The sequence below is a fragment of the Pseudophryne corroboree genome, chromosome 11 (genome assembly GCF_028390025.1).
Source record: "Pseudophryne corroboree isolate aPseCor3 chromosome 11, aPseCor3.hap2, whole genome shotgun sequence".
Taxonomy (NCBI): domain Eukaryota; kingdom Metazoa; phylum Chordata; class Amphibia; order Anura; family Myobatrachidae; genus Pseudophryne; species Pseudophryne corroboree.
The window spans coordinates 637,348-658,257 of record NC_086454.1 but is presented as its reverse complement, the minus strand read 5'-3'; the positions used below and the strand labels follow the sequence as shown (position 1 = coordinate 658,257).

Below are 20,910 nucleotides of genomic sequence, written 5' to 3'. Positions count from 1 at the left end.
CAAAGTTCCCACCATTGGTTACAATGGAGCGCATAGGCGCTACATTGTATCACTGCCGTGTGCTGCCTGACAGACACTACAGGAGCACACAGCCAATCAGGAGGGTGCCACGACGTGGCGCTCCCTGATTGGCTAACGGGACCCTCTTAGACAGGAGTCAGGGGGGGGGGGGTCCTGGCAGTCGGGGAAAGGGGTCCCATGTGAAAACATGGGGCCCCTTTCAGTGCGTGGTCGGGTTTGCGTTTTATTTTTTTGACAAGTACGTGGATTATACAGAGAACAGAAGAGGACCGATCTACACTGGATTATGTGAGTATAATTTTTCCCACAGGTACCCCATGGATTCTACATGGAGAAGAGGACCGACCCTCGTGGGAACATAGGTAAGTATGTATGTTTGGAGGTGTGCATGTATGTAATAAACTTATACTTTCAAGGTGTGTCTCTTGTTTTTATTGGGGTATTTTTTTAGTAGTAGTACTACAGGTGCCAGCGGGCCCGGTTTTCCACCGCATGCTGGTACTTGTGGTTCTCCAAGTACCAGCTTGCGGGGAGCCTTGCTGGGACTTGTAGTACTGCTACTAAAAACAATATTCACATTTTTTCAAAAAGGCTATCAGCCCCCCATCCGCCGCCCTTGGATGGGGGGGACAGCCTCGGGCTTCACCCCTGGCCCTTGGGTGGCTGGAGGGGGGGACCCCTTGATTGAAGGGGTCCCCACTCCTCCAGGGTACCCCGGCCAGGGGTGCAGGGACCGCAGGGACCGATATCAAAGTGTCCCCCGGCTGTGGCATTATCTCCCCAGCTTGTGGAGCCCGGTGCTGGTTTCAAAAATACCGGGGACCCCTACGCTTTTTGTCCCCCGTATTTTTGGAACCAGGACCAGGCGCAGAGCCCGGTGCTGGTTGATTAAATATGGGGGAACCCCTGTCATTTTTTACCCCATATTTTTTCAACCAGGATCGGCTCAAAGAGCCCGAGGCTGGTTATGCTTAGGAGGGGGGACCCCACGCAATTTTTTTTTCTGTTTTTACAGTAAACAGACCCTTTCCCATAGATAACCATGCACAGATCTCACTGATCCGTGCATGATTATCCAAACTCGACTGGAAAAAGCAGGTCTATTTTTTTGCTGCTTTTTTTAATGATTCGGAAAAAAAACGACCCGCACTTGAGCACTCAGAAACTAACACCCAAATACGAATGAATAGTGAATGGCCGTATTCTATGAAATAACAGCCGCGTTTGACCGATGGTCTATTCATTCGTATTTCGGGACGTTGTCATTCAAACCATTACGAATAGACCAGACACTGCCGAGATTGGTGCTTAGTAAATTCCCGGATTGGGACTTAGAAAAAAAAACACAAATCGACCAAACTCGGATTTTTAGTAAATACTGGCCCTGATCGGGTGGGTTATATTGTTTCTGTGCAGGGTAAATACTGGCTGATTTATTTTTACACTGCAATTTAGATTTCAGTTTGAACACACCCCTCCCAAATCTAACTCTCTCTGCACATGTTACATCTGCCCCACCTGCACTGCACATGGTATTGTCCATTATCTTCTGCGATCAGATCTGAATTCGGCCCATAATCTTCTAGTGAGCGCCATCAGTAACTACATGCACCGTTGCTCGATCCAGTGCAGGAGGCAGCAGCTCTGTGACTATCGCCTCTTCCTGCATTGTAAATTACAGACTGTAGGAAGAAGTCCACACGGGTTGGGTATGGGATCCCGGAATCCTGGTGGTCAGAATGCCGCATTGGGGCGAGCGGAATGAAGACCCTTGCATGCTCGCTTCACTTGCCACAGGTTCTATTCTCACTTCATGGGTATCGTGGACACCCAGGAGTGGGAATAGCTGTGGTGGCGCTGATGGCATTCTGGCGGTCGGGATTCCGGCATCGGTATTTTGACTGTTGGGATTCTGACTGCCGGGATCCCGTACCCAATCCATGTGGACTTCTTCCTACTACATCCCACCCACACAGCTAAGTAAGGATTGTATTACCTTCATCCCGTTACTATTACCAAATAAATTAACTGTTTTGCATTCTACTGACTTCTATAGAACCTACTGTGCGACCCGCACGCTGTTCCCTGCTACGTGTCTGCATGTCCCATTGCTTCTACTGTCCTGCTTGAACCATTTCACCTCTGGCTTACTGAGAATCGCAACTGTGCTACTGATGCAATTTGCTGCTTCACTTACCTCATAACAAGGGACTGACACACTGCGGAATTGTCTAGTGCCACTAATCCCCTTTCAGGTACTGCCTCAACGCTGCGTATAGACAATTCTAAGAACTGTGACTTTGTCCTAGGCAATAAGAACCAATTGTGAGTGGCACAGAGAAGAGTCCAGGGCCTGAAGGTACTGGGACTAAGTAGAGTGAGGTTATCAGTGATAGCTCAGAATAGTCTTCAGTTTCTTTGGGCGAGATTTATGATGTGGTTGGTAAGTGTCAGATGTGCTCAATCCGGCGCAATATGACATTTACCCCATCTGTGCACCCCTGTCTGTCTACCCCTCCCCTTTAGATTGTAAGCTCTCACGAGCAGGGCCCTCTTCCCTCATGTACTTATCCTTTGTCTTACTGTAATAATCTTCAGCTGCACCACATCCAGCAGTCTTCTGCCACCTGATACTTATTCCAGTGTCATCTGCTGATGTAACTATGTGTATATACCCTGTACTTGTCCTATACTGTCATCAACTGTAAGTCGCTGTTTTCCTGTTTGATTATTTATGTACTCTGTAATTGGGCGCTGCACCATATAAATAAAGAATAATAATAATAATTTACATGTATGAGGGCAGATAACGCAGGGAAATCGCTTTTCTGGTATCTTTGCGCATGTGCGTTGCGTCTCCTCTCTGCCTTATGCAGAACTGTATGTCACGCTCTTCTTTGGAAGAGTGGAGAAGTTGCCGCTAGCATTTATCCCGTATGATAGGTAGAAGCTGGTTGGTTGCTATGGGCAACCTTGCATGGGTCTTCAACCTGCAGCCCTCCAGCTGCTGCAGAAACTACACAACCCAGCATGCCATGCTTCAGTTTTAAGATGCCTTAAATGCAAAACTGTGGCAGGGCATACTGGGATGTGTAGTTCCACAACAGCTGGATGGCCACAGATTGAAGACCCATTTCTTTCCAGGTTTGATGCATCTCCCTATATCTCCTTTCTCTTACATTTGGGTGTGATAACGCTGCTAATTCTAAATAACGTACAAACCTTACTTGTAACAGAGAGCACTGAAATTATTCAACATAAATACAGAATTTAAAATTAATGCCAGTGCATTTACTTAAAGACAGCTTAATCCATACTTGCCTACCTGACCCTCTCCATGAGGGAGAAAATGCTCTGCTCCTGGACTCTCCTGGTAATGTATGATTGCCATCACCTGTGGTGAAACTATACCTTCCAATTGTCCCGATTTTCGCGGGACAGTCCCGTTTTTTGGGGACTGTCCCGCTGTCCCACCCGCGGGCCGCAGTGTCCCGCGGTGGTGGTGGGGGGGGGGGGGGGCAGTTGGGAGGCTCTGTCTCTCGCTGCCCTGCTTAGCAGAGCAGCGGTGAATAGACGCTGTGCGCATGCGCACAGCGTCTATTCATTGGAGACAGAGGGAGAGGGGGCATGCGAGCAGCTCACAGAGCGCTGGGCATGCCCCTTCAGTGACGAAAACGGGGGCGTGGCTCGCGATCGTGGGTCCTCCCGTGAAGCCACGCCCCCTTTTCGTAGGCCACACCCCCTTTTCGGGAGGACGCGCGTGTGTCCCTCTTCAGGTAGGGTAAAAGTTGGGAGGTATGGTGAAACACCTTTCTTATCAATTACCCAGCTCACCACAGGTGATGGCAATCATACATTACAGGAAAGTCCAGGAACAGAGCATTTTCTCCCTCATGGAGAGGGTCAGGTAGGCAAGTATGGTTTAATTATATATATATATATATATATATATATATATATATATATATACACATACCTCCCAACATGACCTTCTCCAGGAGGGAGACAATGCTCTGCTTCTGGACTTCCCTCTTAATTTATGATTGCTATCACCTATGCTGAAACACTTTTCTTAGCCTTAATTTGTTTAAAACAGGTGCCGGAAATCATAGATTAAGAGAAAAGTCCAGAAGCAGAGCATTGTGTCCCTCCTGGAGAGGGTCATGTTGGTATGTATGTATATATATATATATATATATATATATATTGCCAGTGCAGACTTGCATAAAACATAATATAGGTTATAACATCAGTAGTATGGAATACTTCTACAAGAAATGTGTGACAAGTTTAATACATCATGTAACATACTTTTAGCCAAGATGTGACACAAAATGGCTGCTGCATCAGACAACACCGGCCTAGTTTAGAGATGAAGGGAAGGCCTTGTGCTCTCTAGGCCTGGGGCCATTCAATAAGTGTGGCCTTCTGCAATTTGCAAAGCTCTAAATTATACTGCAGAAAAGAAGGAAACATAAGCATGAATATATTTATGATTTTCTAGATAAATATGTATGTCCATATATGTCTGTTTTATCAGGTGTATTTTTTATCTTGCGATTCTGTGAGGAGACCTGGAAAACATGACTTTTAGAGTTTCCCTGAGGACTGGAGTTGGGAGACACTAGTGCAGAGGTTCCCAAACTCGGTCATCAAGGTAATCTAACAGTCCAGGTTTTAAGGATATGCAGACTTGAGCACAGGTCACTTAATTAGTGCCTCAGTCATTTTCATTTACCATCTGTGCTAAAAAATGGATATCTTTGAACCTGCACTGTTAGGGTGCATTGAGGACTGAATTTGGGAACCACTGCACTAGTGCATTCTATATTTGCCGTGTAGTCTCCAAGTTAAGGCGCATACACATGGTGCCATGTAACTATATAGTCAATATCGTAAGGAAAGTTAGTGCAAATAGCACCGTGTGTACACAGCTTGCGATACCAATGTGCGCTCCCGCGGGGTCAGTGTCGCAAGAAAAGATAGACTATGCAGGCAAGTAAATCCTGGCTATATTGTGTACAATCTAGAACAGAGGTTCTCAAACTCGGTCCTCGGGGGCCCACACAGTGCATGTTTTGCAGGTCTCCTCACAGAATCGCAAGTGAAATAATTAGCTCCACCTGTGGACCTTTTAAAATGTGTCAGTGAGTAATTAATACACCTGTGCACCTGCTGGGTTACCTGCAAAACATGCACTGTGTGGGCTTCCGAGGACCGAGTTTGAGAACCTCTGATCTAGAACATAGTATAATCACAAGTAAAGATAGTCAGTATTGGTGGTTCAGGGCTCAGGGGAAATCTCACCGTGTGTATGCACCTTTAGGGTTTCCAAAACTCTGTCATTACAGTCCAAGTTTTAAAGATATCCATGCTTGAGCACAGGTGACTTAATCAGTACCGTAGTCAACTTGATTCAACCATCTGGATTCAAGCATGGAAATCCTTAAACCTGCACTGTAATAGTAGAGTTTGGGAAACTCTGTTCCAGGTTTGATCCCATAATATTGTGAGACTACGGATTTCTCTGGTAGATTAGTCAAAGAAGATCAAGGATTTGAGAGAAGCCACTGAACCATCTGAATGCACATGTAGGTAGGAAATATAAGTAATTGGGTAACCAGACATCTGCTACAAACATACTTGCCTACCTGACCCTCTCCATAAGGGAGAAAATGCTCTGTTCCTGGACTTTCCTGGTAATGTATGATTGCCATCACCTGTGGTGAGCTAGTTAATTGATAAGAAAGGTGTTTCACCACAGGTGATGGCAATCATACATTACCAGGAAAGTCCAGGAACAGAGCATTTTCTCCCTCATGGAGAGGGTCAGGTAGGCAAGTATGGCTACAAATTGTAGGTTTGTTCCCCTTTTAACAAAGCCTTCCATGGAAAGCAGAAGTCTGATGACAGGTCCTCCTTAACGTCAGTATCAGCAGATGGTGCTAGACCGTCTGCTAAGCAGTGTGTGTATAAATCTGCTGCATGGGATCATATGACCTCACTTCCAGGCAACAGGAGAGCCGGATCACTAGGCTGTGAGTGTTCCATATTCATTGTGTGTGTGTACAGTATGTGTGTGTGTGTATATATATATATATATATATATATATATATATATATATATACATATATACATACCTTTAATCTGGGACACCTATGCTTACACAGATTAAAACCATGAAATGCAGGCTTGAATTTAGCCAACCACAGAACCTGTGTAAAACATAGGTAGTACTGCATTCAAGGCATATTATGACAACACTGTACTCTGTTTATAACATTTTATTGGAACATACTGGGATGAATTAATGTCTTGTCTGGCCCTGGCGTTAATAGAAAAAGCGAGGTTTGCTGTCTTCTCATTTACTGCACCTAGTTGCGGGTTATGGAGATACTGTCATACCATGCTCCCCTCTGGCTGGCAGGGTTACCTCACTCTCACTCTGTAACTATCTGCTTTTTGTATTACATTTAATAAGAGTAAGATATTTTTGAAGGGATTTTTTTTTTCATAACGCTATAGTAACATACATAGGGGTCTATTCATGCAGCAGAGAAAAGCCCTGTTTTGCGGTAAACAGGGCTTTTCTCTGCTTACCGCAATTCACAGAGCGGGTTACCGTGGAGAAGTCCCTAACTTCCCCAGCGTCACCCCCGCTCTGTGGCTGAATCGCATCACCATACCTTTGTATGGTGACTGCAATTCATGTAGTAACGGAAAGCCCAGTTTTCTGTTACCCTTCGCAAAACCCCATCGCCATCTCAGACAGGCGATGGGGAGGCTTGTACAGGAGAAGAGCAATGAAGACGTCCGTCTCCTGCCTTCTCCCCGCCCCCTTCCGTGACAAGAGCCAATCAGAGGAACCCAGGGCACATGCATTTGCATATGCCGAGTCACCTCCTCCTTGCTGCCCTTGCCCGCCGCTGGAGGTCTCGTTTCCCCGGAGCATGCGCAGATGACACCTGGAGGTGGGGGGATGACACTGAGCATGTGCAGAAGACCCCAGCCGCGGTATGAAGAGAGAAGACTGGAGAAGCCGGGATCGCGGAACAGCCGGATACCGCATCGCATCAGGGAACAGGTAAGTATTAATGAATTGCGTTAGAAGTCGGAAAAAAACCCTGAAATAAGAATGCAATGTTTAGTGAAAAGTTAAACATAAACATCGCATTCTTACATGAATAGACCCCATAGTAACATAGTATCTAAGGTTGAAAAAAGACAATTGTCCATCGTGTTCAACCTATTTGTGGTCTCCTATGCACGATTATTTTGTATAAAATTTTGACTGAAGTTGCTGACTGCCGTTCCGATTAACCCCTCTTTTTTATAATAACCATAGTGCGTGACTATGCCCCGTAACCCTGGATATACTTATCCATTAGGAATTTATCTAACCCATTCTTAAAGGTGTTGACTGAGTTGGCCATTACAACTCCCTCAGGCTGGGAATTCCAAACGTGTATCGTCTTTACCGTAAAAAAGCCTTCACGCCGTAATGTGTGGAATCTCCTCTCCTCTAACCTGAGCGAGTGTCTACGAGTCCTCTGTGTTGATCTAACCAAAAACAGGTCCTGCGCAAGATCTGTATATTGTCCCCTTATATATTTGTAAATGTTGATCATGCCCTTTCTTAATCTCCTCTTTTCCAGTGTAAACATGCCTAGTTTTGCAAGCCTTTCCTCGTATTCCAGTGTCTCCATACCCTTAATTAGTTTGGTCGCCCGCCTTTGAACCTTTTCTAGCTCCAGGATATCCTTTTTGTAGTAAGGTGCCCAGAATTGTACACAGTATTCAAGGTGTGGCCTCACAAGTGATTTATATAATGGGAGTATAATACACTCGTCCCTAGCATCAATTCCCCGTTTTATGTATGGTAATATCTTATTAGCCTTCTTTGCTGCAGTCCTACTTTGGGTACTACTGCTTAGTTTACTATCTATGAGGACACCTAAGTCCTTTTCCAGTACAGAATCCCCTAATTTTACCCCATTTAGTAGGTAGGCGTTATTTTTGTTCTTGTTACCACAGTGCATTACCTTACACTTGTCTGTGTTGAACCGCATTCTCCATTTCGCTGCCCAAGCTTCTAGTTTAACTAAGTCGTTCTGAAGCGACTCGGCATCCCCCTCCGCATTTATAACTTTACACAATTTGGTATCATCTGCAAAAATTGACACCATGCTCTCTAGACCTTCTGTTAGGTCGTTAATGAAAATATTGAACAATAGCGGTCCTAATACTGAGCCTTGCGGCACACCACTTAGCACTTCAGTCCAAGTTGAAAAAGATCGATTAACCACAACGCACTGCTCCCTATTATTTAACCAGTTTTTGACCCAAGTGCATATTGTGCTTCCTAGCCCTGATTCTTGTAGCTTGTAGATAAGTCTCATGTGTGGTACAGTGTCGAATGCTTTGGCAAAATCTAAAAAGATTACATCCACCTCTTTACCCTGATCTAGGTTTGCGCTTACTGTTTCATAAAAGCCAAGTAAGTTGGTTTGACAGGATCTGTCCTTCATAAACCCATGTTGATTCCTTTTAATTACCTTATTGACTTCAAGGAACTTCTGAATACTATCTCTTAGAATACCTTCCAATACTTTCCCCACTATAGATGTAAGACTAACTGGTCTATAATTACCTGGTTCATCTTTACTTCCCTTTTTGAATATATGCACTACTTCCGCAATACGCCAGTATTTGGGATCCATACCTGATATTACTGAATCCTTAAAGATTAAAAATAGCGGTTTTGCAAGTTCAGAGTGAAGCTCCATTAGAACCCTTGGGTGAATACCATCGGGACCTGGTGACTTATTAATCTTTAAATGTTTTAATCGGTCACAGACTACTTCCTCACTTAAATAAGTACCTATCAGTGGGATATTCTCATTATTGAGATTGTTAGTCCCTGAATTGGGTTTTCTTAATAGAATTGTTAATTTTGCGTCCATTATCATGGGGGTTGCAGAATCCGATGTCTGCCTAGACGTAGAAATCTTTCTTCCGCATATGTCCCAACATGACTCTCTGCAGGAGAGATAAAATGCTCTGCTTCTGGACTTTACTCTGTATGAGTACCATCACCTGTGTTGAACAGGTAATAAAAAAAAAAAAAAGGTGTTTCGCCACAGGTGACAGCAATCATACAGTAAGAGGGAAGAGCAGGAGCAGAGCATTGTGTCCTCCTGGAGTGGTCATGGGGGGAGGTATGACATAGGTATGAGCACTGGGTCAGTATTAAGGTACAGCACAGGTGGTGGTAATCATACAGTAAGAGGGAAGAGCAGGAGCAGAGCATTGTGTCCTCTTGGAGAGGTCATGTTGGGAGGTATGACATAGGTATGAGCACTGGGTCGGTATTAGGGTACAGCACAGGTGATGGTAATCATACGGGAAGAGCAGGAGCAGAGCATTGTGTCCTCCTGGAGAGGTCATGTTGGGAGGTATGACATAGGTATGAGCACTGGGTCAGTATTAAGGTACAGCACAGGTGATGGTAATCATACAGTAAGAGGGAAGTACAGGAGCACAGTATTGTGTCCTCCTGGAGAGGTCATGTTGGGAGGTATGACATAGGTATGAGCACTGGGTCAGTATTAGGGTACAGCACAGGTGATGGTAATCATACAGTAAGAGGCAGGAGCAGAGCATTGTGTCCTCCTGGAGAGGTCATGTTAGGAGGTATGACATAGGTATGAGCACTGGGTCAGTATTAGGGTACAGCACAGGTGATGGTAATCATACAGTAAGAGGGAAGAGCAGGAGCAGAGCATTGTGTCCTCCTGGAGAGGTCATGTTGGGAGGTATGACATAGGTATGAGCACTGGGTCAGTATTAGGGTACAGCACAGGTGATGGTAATCATACAGTAAGAGGGGAGAGCAGGAGCAGAGCATTGTGTCTTCCTGGAGAGGTCATGTTGGGAGGTATGACATAGGTATGAGCACTGGGTCAGTATTAGGGTACAGCACAGGTGATGGTAATCATACAGTAAGAGGGAAGAGCAGGAGCAGAGCATTGTGTCCTCCTGGAGAGGTCATGTTGGGAGGTATAACATAGGTATGAGCACTGGGTCAGTATTAGGTTACAGCACAGGTGATGGTAATCATACAGTAAGAGGGAAGAGCAGGAGCAGAGCATTGTGTCCTCCTGGAGAGGTCATGTTGGGAGGTATGACATATGTATGAGCACTGGGTCAGTATTAGGGTACAGCACAGGTGATGGTAATCATACAGTAAGAGGGAAGAGCAGGAGCAGAGCATTGTGTCCTCCTGGAGAGGCCATGTTGGGAGGTAAGACATAGGTATGAGCACTGGGTCAGTATTAGGGTACAGCACAGGTGATGGTAATCATACAGTAAGAGGGAAGAGCAGGAGCAGAGCATTGTGTCCTCCTGGAGAGGTCATGTTGGGAGGGATGACATAGGTATGAGCACTGGGTCAGTATTAGGGTGAGGGGTACACACCGTGTGATCGCTGCTTAAAATCTAAGCAAACTAGTCAGATTGCTTAGATTTTAAGCAGCGATCTAGTCAGTTTGCTTAGATTTTAAGCAGCGACCGCTCCGTGAGTACCCCCCCCCCCCCTTTACTCTTCCTCTGACATCCACCTCTCTTAACAAAGGTCTGATAAGAAGGCAAAGTGCACCCATCTTGCATACGACCCATCTGACCCGGATAAGCAGCCACAATCCTGATTTGAGGACTGTGTTTCTCTGTGCAGATAAGTGCGGCCTTTTCCCTATTGCGCCCAGAGGATGGGAGACGATGTGTGAATGAATAGTAGGTACAATTTACAGTCTTGCTGGTATGTGGCAAGATGGGGGGCTAGGGTCTTTCATATATAACCAGCTGAATACCCGTGCTTTGCTACGAGTTGAGGATGGTAAATTAGAATGATAGTTGTTCGTTAATTGACATTGGTTGGAGAACTAGTATATAGGCATATCTTGCTTCCCTGACACAAGTTGTGTAGTGGCCAGACCCCTTTTTTGGCCCCCAAGGGACCCTGCTCCTCCCACTATACAACTCTCAGTCTGTGGCTTCCTGCTGCCTCCATTCCCCTCCTCATATCATGTCACTGCCCCTGTCACATGCAGCCCTGTCCTCACTGACACGTCACTCATCTCCTGATATACTCTGTGCTGCTGGGGACCCTGCTCCTCCCACTATACAACTCTCAGTCTGTGGCTTTTTACTGTCTCCATTCCCCTCCTCACATCATGTAACTGCCCCTGTCACATGCAGCCCTGTCCTCACTGACACATCCCTCATCTCCTGATATACTCTGTGCTGCTGGGGACCCTGCTCCTCCCACTATATAACTCTCAGTCTGTGGCTTCCTGCTGCCTCCATTCCCCTCCTCATATCATGTCACTGCCCCTGTCACATGCAGCCCTGTCCTCACTGACACGTCACTCATCTCCTGATATACTCTGTGCTGCTGGGGACCCTGCTCCTCCCACTATACAACTCTCAGTCTGTGGCTTTTTACTGTCTCCATTCCCCTCCTCACATCATGTAACTGCCCCTGTCACATGCAGCCCTGTCCTCACTGACACATCCCTCATCTCCTGATATACTCTGTGCTGCTGGGGACCCTGCTCCTCCCACTATATAACTCTCAGTCTGTGGCTTCCTGCTGCCTCCATTCCCCCTCCTCACATCATGTCACTGCCCGTCACATGCAACCCTGTCCTCACTGACACATCACTCATCTCCTGATATACTCTGTGCTGCTGGGGACCCTGCTCCTCCCACTATATAACTCTCAGTCTGTGGCTTCCTGCTGCCTCCATTCCCCTCCTCACATCATGTCACTGCCCCTGTCACATGCAGCCCTGTCCTCACTGACACATCACTCATCTCCTGATATACTCTGTGCTGCTGGGGACCCTGCTCCTCCCACTATATAACTCTCAGTCTGTGGCTTCCTGCTGCCTCCATCCTCCTCCTCACATCATGTCACTGCTCCTGTCACATGCAGCCCTGTCCTCACTGACACATCACTCATCTCCTGATATACTCTGTGCTGCTGGGGACCCTGCTCCTGCCACTATATAACTCTCAGTCTGTGGCTTCCTGCTGCCTCCATCCTCCTCCTCACATCATGTCACTGCTCCTGTCACATGCAGCCCTGTCCTCACTGACACATCACTCATCTCCTGATATACTCTGTGCTGCTGGGGACCCTGCTCCTCCCACTATATAACTCTCAGTATGTGGCTTCCTGCTGCCTCCATTCCCCTCCTCACATCATGTCACATGCAGCCCTGTCCTCACTGACACATCACTCATCTCCTGATATACTCTGTGCTGCTGGAGACCCTGCTCCTCCCACTATATAACTCTCAGTCTGTGGCTTCCTGCTGCCTCCATTCTCCTCCTCACATCATGTCACTGCCCCTGTCACATGCAGCCCTGTCCTTACTAACACGTCCATCTCCTGATATACTCTGTGCTGCTGGGGATCCTGCTCCTCCCACTACATAACTCTCAGTTTGTGGCTTCTTACTGTCTCCATTCCCCCCCTCACATCATGTCACTGATCCTGTCACATGCAGCCCTGTCCTCACTGACACATCACTCATCTCCTGATATACTCTGTGCTGCTGGGGACCCTGCTCCTCCCACTATATAACTCTAAGTATGTGGCTTCCTGCTGCCTCCATTCCCCTCCTCACATCATGTCACTGTCACATGAAGCCCTGTCGTTACTGACATATCATGCATGTTCTGATATAGTCTGTGCTGCAGGCCCACCCCTAGGGGTGCTAGGATTGTGTTGCCCCCCACAGTGTTTGTTCCCAGATGGTAAAGTCATATGTGTCCGAAGATTGGTATAAATTGCTCCAGCCATTCCAGAGTTATGCTGTCTACTGAAATACTCAGTGCTGCCTCCACACTCCTAGGGGTGTCTTACCTCCACAGTGTTTGTTCCCCGATTGTAAGTCATATGTGTAGCAAGTTTGTTGTAAATTGGTCCAGGCATTCCGAAGTTATGCTGATAGATACATACATACATACATACATACATACATACATACATACATACATACATTCATTTTTGGTGATTTCTGTGGATGGGCAGTGACATTTGTAAAACCAGTTCTTACAAGCACCTGGGACCTAAGGAGAAGCTACCTGCCAAGTTTCAAAATTGTAGGCCTTGTGGTTTAAGAGATTTCGTGATGAGTCAATATCCTCCTTTTTTGAGATATAAATGTATCTAATATATATATATATATATATATATATATATATATATATATATATATATATAATATAAATATATATATATATATATATATATATATATATATATATATATATATATATATATATATATATCCAACTCGAACAGCCGGCACTCCACGGAAAACATCAATGACTTGCCAGGGTGCTCTCCAGAGGCCTGCCAACCTCAGTCATATTCTCCAAATAACAGTCACTCCTGGACTACCAACTCGGTGAACAATCAAGGTGCTTTAATCTTCAACGTTTCGGGGTACTGCCCCCCGTCATCAGGACACACTTAACACTCAGTGCAAAACAAACAGTGCTTAAATACAAAAATACATAAACTTACAGGTCCCCAGGTCACGTTTACCGCCTCCCATCGTGTGTCTCGGCGTTTGTAGTCCCACTTCCGGTCTCGACTGTGACGTCACGCCGGAAGCGACGTTCGCCGGCCCACATCGACGGAGCTGTGTAGGTTTCCATAGCGATGCGGCTACAAGCGTCACATCGCTATGTAACCTGAGAAATATATAGACATAATTACTTTCCAAACAAACATAAAGATTCATATACATTTTAAAACCGCAAACATTAAAATAATAACATATATGGTGATATTGAGTAATACAGGGCGCTTTATCGCCATCTAGTGATTAAAAACAATATGGCAAGATGGACAATCACACTTGTCCAAGCAGGTGCACTGGATTCAATGTATAAAGTGCAATATGCTTAATTAGGAATCCCTAGTGTGAAACATTTATTGTGCTAATCTATTAAAAAATTAAAAACAAACAGACTGATATGGACTATCAATATCACACTCTGGCTGGTATATATAAATTGATCCCTCTTGGGTAGTGACAGATTCCACGGTGTGACAGGCTATATCTATATAAACTTTATTATACTCCTGTCCTCATTCTATACTTGTACTGATTCTAATGTGAACTATAAAAAACAGCTAAAGTTTATTGACTCATTCAAGCCATTTGGATTGACAGTGTTTAAGCGATGTATCCATTTGCATTCTAGCTGTAATAGTTGCCTGTCCCTGTCTCCCCCTCTTAGATCTGGGGGGACTTGATCTATTATTTTATACCTCAACTTGGCCATTGAGTGTTTGGCCAAAAGAAAATGTCGTGCCACTGCTTGGTCGCTTTTCCCGCCATTGATGGCGGCCCTTATGGCCCCCCTATGTTGGGCCATCCTTTCTTTAAACTGCCGTTTTTTCTTTCCGACATAATGCAGACCGCACGGGCAGGTAAGTAAATAAATTACATACCGCGACGAACATAACGGATATTTGATGTCCAACATCTTGCCAGTATGGGGGTGTGCAAATTTGTGGCCTGCGGTCATATAGCTGCATGTTACACAGCCTGAACATTTGTAACAGCCACCCTTTTTTGTTAGAAAATGGGTTTTGGGGGGTTGAATACCTGTGATGTCTGTTTTGACAAGCAGATCCCTTAGGTTTGGGCCCCTAGCATAACTGGGAACCAGTTTGGTGTTTTTTAAGGCTGATAACTGTGGATCATTTGTTATTATTGGCAATAAGGCTTTAGCCCGTTTGGCGGTGTAACTACTTTTGACATCAAACTGGTTTACCCAGGGCAACATCTCTTTTTGTTGAGGATTGACAGTGTCATCCTTACTTTGTAGTAGAACAGATCTTTCTATCTCACATGCCTTGCGTCTTGCCGTTAGTAAATCACGAATGGGATACCCCCTTTCCACAAATTTGTTAACCATGATATCAAGCTGTTTTTCTCTCTCTATAACATTACTATTGATTCTACATACTCGGATGAACTGCGAGTATGGTAATCCCCTGACCGTAGATCTGGGATGAAAACTATCATATAAGCAATGTGTTACGATCTGTGGGTTTGGAAAACAATTTTGTGTGCAACTTCTGATCTATGCATGAGATGTTTACATCCAAGAAGTTGATCTAATTTTTACTCATGGTACGTGTCAACTTTGCTGGGCATTGAGATTCATTATGCACTCTAATCACCTCGTCAAGGGCCTCTTCCGTACCTGTCCACAACACTAAAATATCGTCTATATACCGATTATAATGAAAAATCTGTCGTGTGACATTGGCCTCTGAAACGAAGAGTTCTTGTTCTACCAAATACATGTATGCGTTAGCATATACCGGGGCTGCGCATGATCCCATTGCGCAGCCTGATGTCTGAATACATTTTTTTTCCATCATACATAAAATAATTGTGCGTCAAGATAAATCTTAAAAGCTCAATCATAAAACTTACATTTGGACCTGTATAATGACTGTTACCCGTAATGAGTTTGCATACTGCCTCAATGCCTGCATCGTGTGGTCTGCAGGTATAAAGCCCTACCACATCAATGCTAGCAAGTACAATTCCATCAGGCATGGTAGAGAAAGTGTCTAGAGTGCGCAAAAGTGTTGAAGGCACTGAAAGCACGACGTGATATCATCATAAGAGGGGCGGATAAAGGGGGAGCAGTAGTGGTCATGGACTTGGAGATGTATAAAACAGAATGCACCCGGCTGTTATCAGATATATCCATATATAAGCTATTGGATAAGGATCCCACTGAAGAATTCAAACAAGAACTGTGGAAACTGCTGGAATCCGCTGAAGAAAGGATGGATTAACACAGAAATCAAGACACTGCTGATGAGAACCACTCCAAGGACTCCAGTGTTCTATGTGATCCCCAAGATACACAAGGACACACAGAGACCCCCAGGCAGACCCATCATTTCTGCAAGGGGGTCTCTGTGTGAACCTGCAGCAGCCTTCATAGACACATATTTACAACCATGTATCATGGAGACTTTTACGCACCTTAAAGACACTTCGACACTTTTGCGCACTCTAGACACTTTCTCTACCATGCCTGATGGAATTGTACTTGCTAGCATTGATGTGGTAGGGCTTTATACCTGCAGACCACACGATGCAGGCATTGAGGCAGTATGCAAACTCATTACGGGTAACAGTCATTATACAGGTCCAAATGTAAGTTTTATGATTGAGCTTTTAAGATTTATCTTGACGCACAATTATTTTATGTATGATGGAAAAAAATGTATTCAGACATCAGGCTGCGCAATGGGATCATGCGCAGCCCCGGTATATGCTAACGCATACATGTATTTGGTAGAACAAGAACTCTTCTTTTCAGAGGCCAATGTCACACGACAGATTTTTCATTATAATCGGTATATAGACGATATTTTAGTGTTGTGGACAGGTACGGAAGAGGCCCTTGACGAGGTGATTAGAATGCATAATGAATCTCAATGCCCAGCAAAGTTGACACGTACCATGAGTAAAAATTAGATCAACTTCTTGGATGTAAACATCTCATGCATAGATCAGAAGTTGCACACAAAATTGTTTTCCAAACCCACAGATCGTAACACATTGCTTATATGATAGTTTTCATCCCAGATCTACGGTCAGGGGATTACCATACTCGCAGTTCATCCGAGTATGTAGAATCAATAGTAATGTTATAGAGAGAGAAAAACAGCTTGATATCATGGTTAACAAATTTGTGGAAAGGGGGTATCCCATTCGTGATTTACTAACGGCAAGACGCAAGGCATGTGAGATAGAAAGATCTGTTCTACTACAAAGTAAGGATGACACTGTCAATCCTCAACAAAAAGAGATGTTGCCCTGGGTAAACCAGTTTGATGTCAAAAGTAGTTACACCACCAAACGGGCTAAAGCCTTATGGCCAATAATAACAAATGATCCACAGTTATCAGCCTTAAAAAAACACCAAACTGGTTCCCAGTTATGCTAGGGGCCCAAACCTAAGGGATCTGCTTGTCAAAACAGACATCACAGGTATTCAACCCCCCAAAACCCATTTTCTAACAAAAAAGGGTGGCTGTTACAAATGTTCAGGCTGTGTAACATGCAGCTATATGACTGCAGGCCACAAATTTGCACACCCCCATACTGGCAAGATGTTGGACATCAAATATCCGTTATCATGTTCGTCGCGGTATGTAATTTATTTACTTACCTGCCCGTGGGGTCTGCATTATGTCGGAAAGAAAAAACGGCAGTTTAAAGAAAGGATGGCCCAACATAGGGGGGCCATAAGGGCCGCCATCAATGGAGGGAAAAGCGACCAAGCGGTGGCACGACATTTTCTTTTGGCCAAACACTCAATGGCCACGTTGAGTTATAAAATAATAGATCAAGTCCCCCCAGATCTAAGAGGGGGAGACAGGGACAGGCAACTATTACAGCTAGAATGCAAATGGATACATCTCTTAGACACTGTCAATCCAAATGGCTTGAATGAGTCAATAAACTTTAGCTGTTTTTATAGTTCACATTAGAATCAGTACAAGTATAGAATGAGGACAGGAGTATAATAAAGTTTATATAGATATAGCCTGTCACACCGTGGAATCTGTCACTACCCAAGAGGGATCAATTTATATATACCAGCCAGAGTGTGATATTGATAGTCCATATCAGTCTGTTTGTTTTTAATTTTTTAATAGATTAGCACAATAAATGTTTCACACTAGGGATTCCTAATTAAGCATATTGCACTTTATACATTGAATCCAGTGCACCTGCTTGGACAAGTGTGATTGTCCATCTTGCCATATTGTTTTTAATCACTAGATGGCGATAAAGCGCCCTGTATTACTCAACATCACCATATATGTTATTATTTTAATGTTTGCGGTTTTAAAATATATATGAATCTTTATGTTTGTTTGGAAAGTAATTATGTCTATATATTTCTCAGGTTACATAGCGATGTGACGCTTGTAGCCGCATCGCTATGGAAACCTACACAGCTCCGTCGATGTGGGCCGGCGAACGTCACTTCCGGCGTGACGTCACAGTCGAGACCGGAAGTGGGACGACAAACGCCGAGACACACGATGGGAGGCGGTAAACGTGACCTGGGGACCTGTAAGTTTATGTATTTTTGTATTCAAGCACTGTTTGTTTTGCACTGAGTGTTAAGTGTGTCCTGATGACGGGGGGCAGTACCCCGAAACGTTGAAGATTAAAGCACCTTGATTGTTCACCGAGTTGGTAGTCCAGGAGTGACTCTGTTATTTGTTGTATGTGTGTATATATGTGTATATATATATATATATATATATGTCCAATTTGCGTCCAGCACTCCAAAGGTTAATGCGGTGTACGCTCCGGTGCCCTGCTCCAACAAGCAATTCAATATCTCCAAGAACAAGCTGGCACTCATGAAGACTTAATAAATGCGCAGACACACTGTGTCTGCGCATTTATTAAGTCTTCATGAGTGCCAGCTTGTTCTTGGAAATCTATCTATCTATCTATATAGAGATAGAGATATATATATATATATATATATATATATATAATCTATCTCTATCTCATACTTGCCTACCCTCCCGGAATGGCCGGGAGGCTCCCGAAAATCGGGTGACCCTCCCGGCCCCCCGGAAAGGTGGGCAAGCCTCCCGCTTTCCCCCTTGGCCGCCCGCAGCAGAGAACAAGCGGGCGGCCCGAGGGGGTCCGATGACGCAATTCGCGCTGAATCGCGTCATCGTAGCTCCGCCCCCCGCTATGCAGCGGCTCGTTTCTCGGCACAGCGGGGGGCGGAGTCACGATGACGCGACCCTGATGTTACGCCCCAGGACCGCCCATCCTGCTGCAGGCCACGCCCCCAGACCGCCTATCCTGTGCCGGCCACGCCCCCCATACACCTACAACGCTGCCTCCTCCCGGAGGAGGAGGCAGCAAAGTAGGTAACTATGATATAAGTTGTCTGTAGCAGGCAGGCTCTTTGGGACTGGTTACCCCTTTGGATAGTACTCCATATATTTCCTTAGGCTTCTACTTACTTGCACTTCCTATAAGCAATCCTCTTACATTATTCTATTCTTCCAGGGTGTGGTGTAGAAGATCTACAGTGTCTAGGTAGACAGTCAATATGTTGACTGGTACAACATTGACACAAATGTCTTCAGATTTTTGGGTCGAATTTGGTGTGTTTGGTACTATGGGGCAGATTTATGAAGCCTGGTGAAGTGATAAAGTGGAAGGTGATAACGCACCAGCCAATCAGCTCCTACCTGCCATGTCATAGGCTGGGTTTTAAAAATGACAATTAAGAGTTGATTGGCTGGTGCGTTATCACTTTCCACTTTATCACTTCACCACTTCACCAGGCTTAATAAATCTGCCCCTCTGTACCCGTCAGTATGATAATGTACCTTCGCAGGTTTGCGTCACTCGTCACGCTTCCGGCACGGTGACTTGCTGTGCTTGCCACAGGTTACTATTCCCAGTCCTAGTCCATTTGGATAGTAAATCAATCAAATGTTGGGAAAACATGAAAAAGACACATGTCGATCTTTTGAACCTGATGAACATATGGTGGCGACGTATTGCCTGTCTGCAGATCTGTCATCCGGATCACGTCCTTCCACTCCCTACATGTTGCATTATGTATAACGTCCTTGCTGGATCAGTCAGTACTCTGCATACATTACGATGTATTGATGGGACTATTCAGCGTTAAGATCAGGTGATCAGGGACTATTCAGCGTTAAGATCAGAGACTATTTATTATTAGCAGTTTCTTATATAGCGCAGCATATTCCGTTGCGCTTTACAATTAGAACAACAATTATAGAACAAAACTGGGCAAAGACAGACAGACAGACAGAGGTAGGAAGGCCCTGCTCGCAAGCTTACAATCTATAGGGAAATAGGTATTGATACACAAGGATAGATGCAACCTGTTACATAATGGTTCCCCAGATTGCTAGCTTCTTAGTGGGTTGTATGATGTGATCACCCAGCAATGTTGGAAGACAAAATGTGAGTTTATGTGGACTGTACAGAGGGGATGTAACTTGATAGGGAAGCTGTGAAGGTTATGTGTGTGGGTAAGGAATTTGGTAGGCTTGTCTGAAGAGATGAGTTTTCAGGGAACGTTTAAAGGTTTGGAGACTAGTGGAGAGTCTTATTGTGCGTGGGAGGGCATTCCACAGAGTGGGTGAAGCCCGGGTAAAGTCCTGTAATTTTGAGTGGGAACAGGTAATACTATTCAGCGTTAAGATCAGGGACTATTCTGCGTTAAGATCAGGTGATCAGATAGCGGTGGCTGTAGCCAGTCTCTGACTTGTGCTTATTTTTATTGTTGTCGTATATCTGTGAATGTTGATGTTTGTCAGAGAAGCCAGTTTGTTACCAGGATTGTAGAGAAATCATCTTGGATATCTATCCTCCCATTGCAGGCTTAGAGAGGTTTGATGTTTGGGAGTGTTGTTGGGATGTGTCGTTTCTTACAGCGTACCTTCTTGCCTATAAAGCGCCTTGCTTTAATCCGATAACAGGCAGCATATAACACACCATATGTGTGTACAATAGATGCTGGGAGAACTTCAAAAAAGCTTTGTCTCTATAAAACGCACGGACTTACAATTGTGCTACATGCAGCAGACTCTGGGCACACTGACAGTCACTCGCCTTATCAAGCAACATGTCCAAAACCTTCTTGTGTTGGATCTATTGTGGCTTATACTGGGTACACACAGGAACGCAGCCCTGTGACCAGGGCCGGATTAAGGCTCCACGGGGCCCGGGGTACTTAATACAAGG

General features: G+C 44.8%; 1 protein-coding gene across 1 annotated transcript in view; it reads left to right on the top strand.

Moving 5' to 3' along the window:
• Positions 1-5,949: 5,949 nt before the first annotated feature.
• Positions 5,950-20,910, top strand: part of CD59 (CD59 molecule (CD59 blood group)) — a 152,750-nt gene continuing 137,789 nt past the window's right edge. The window contains exon 1 of the mRNA XM_063946255.1: positions 5,950-6,059. The gene's annotated coding sequence lies outside the window, so the exon portion shown is untranslated. The remainder of the gene's footprint in view (positions 6,060-20,910) is intronic.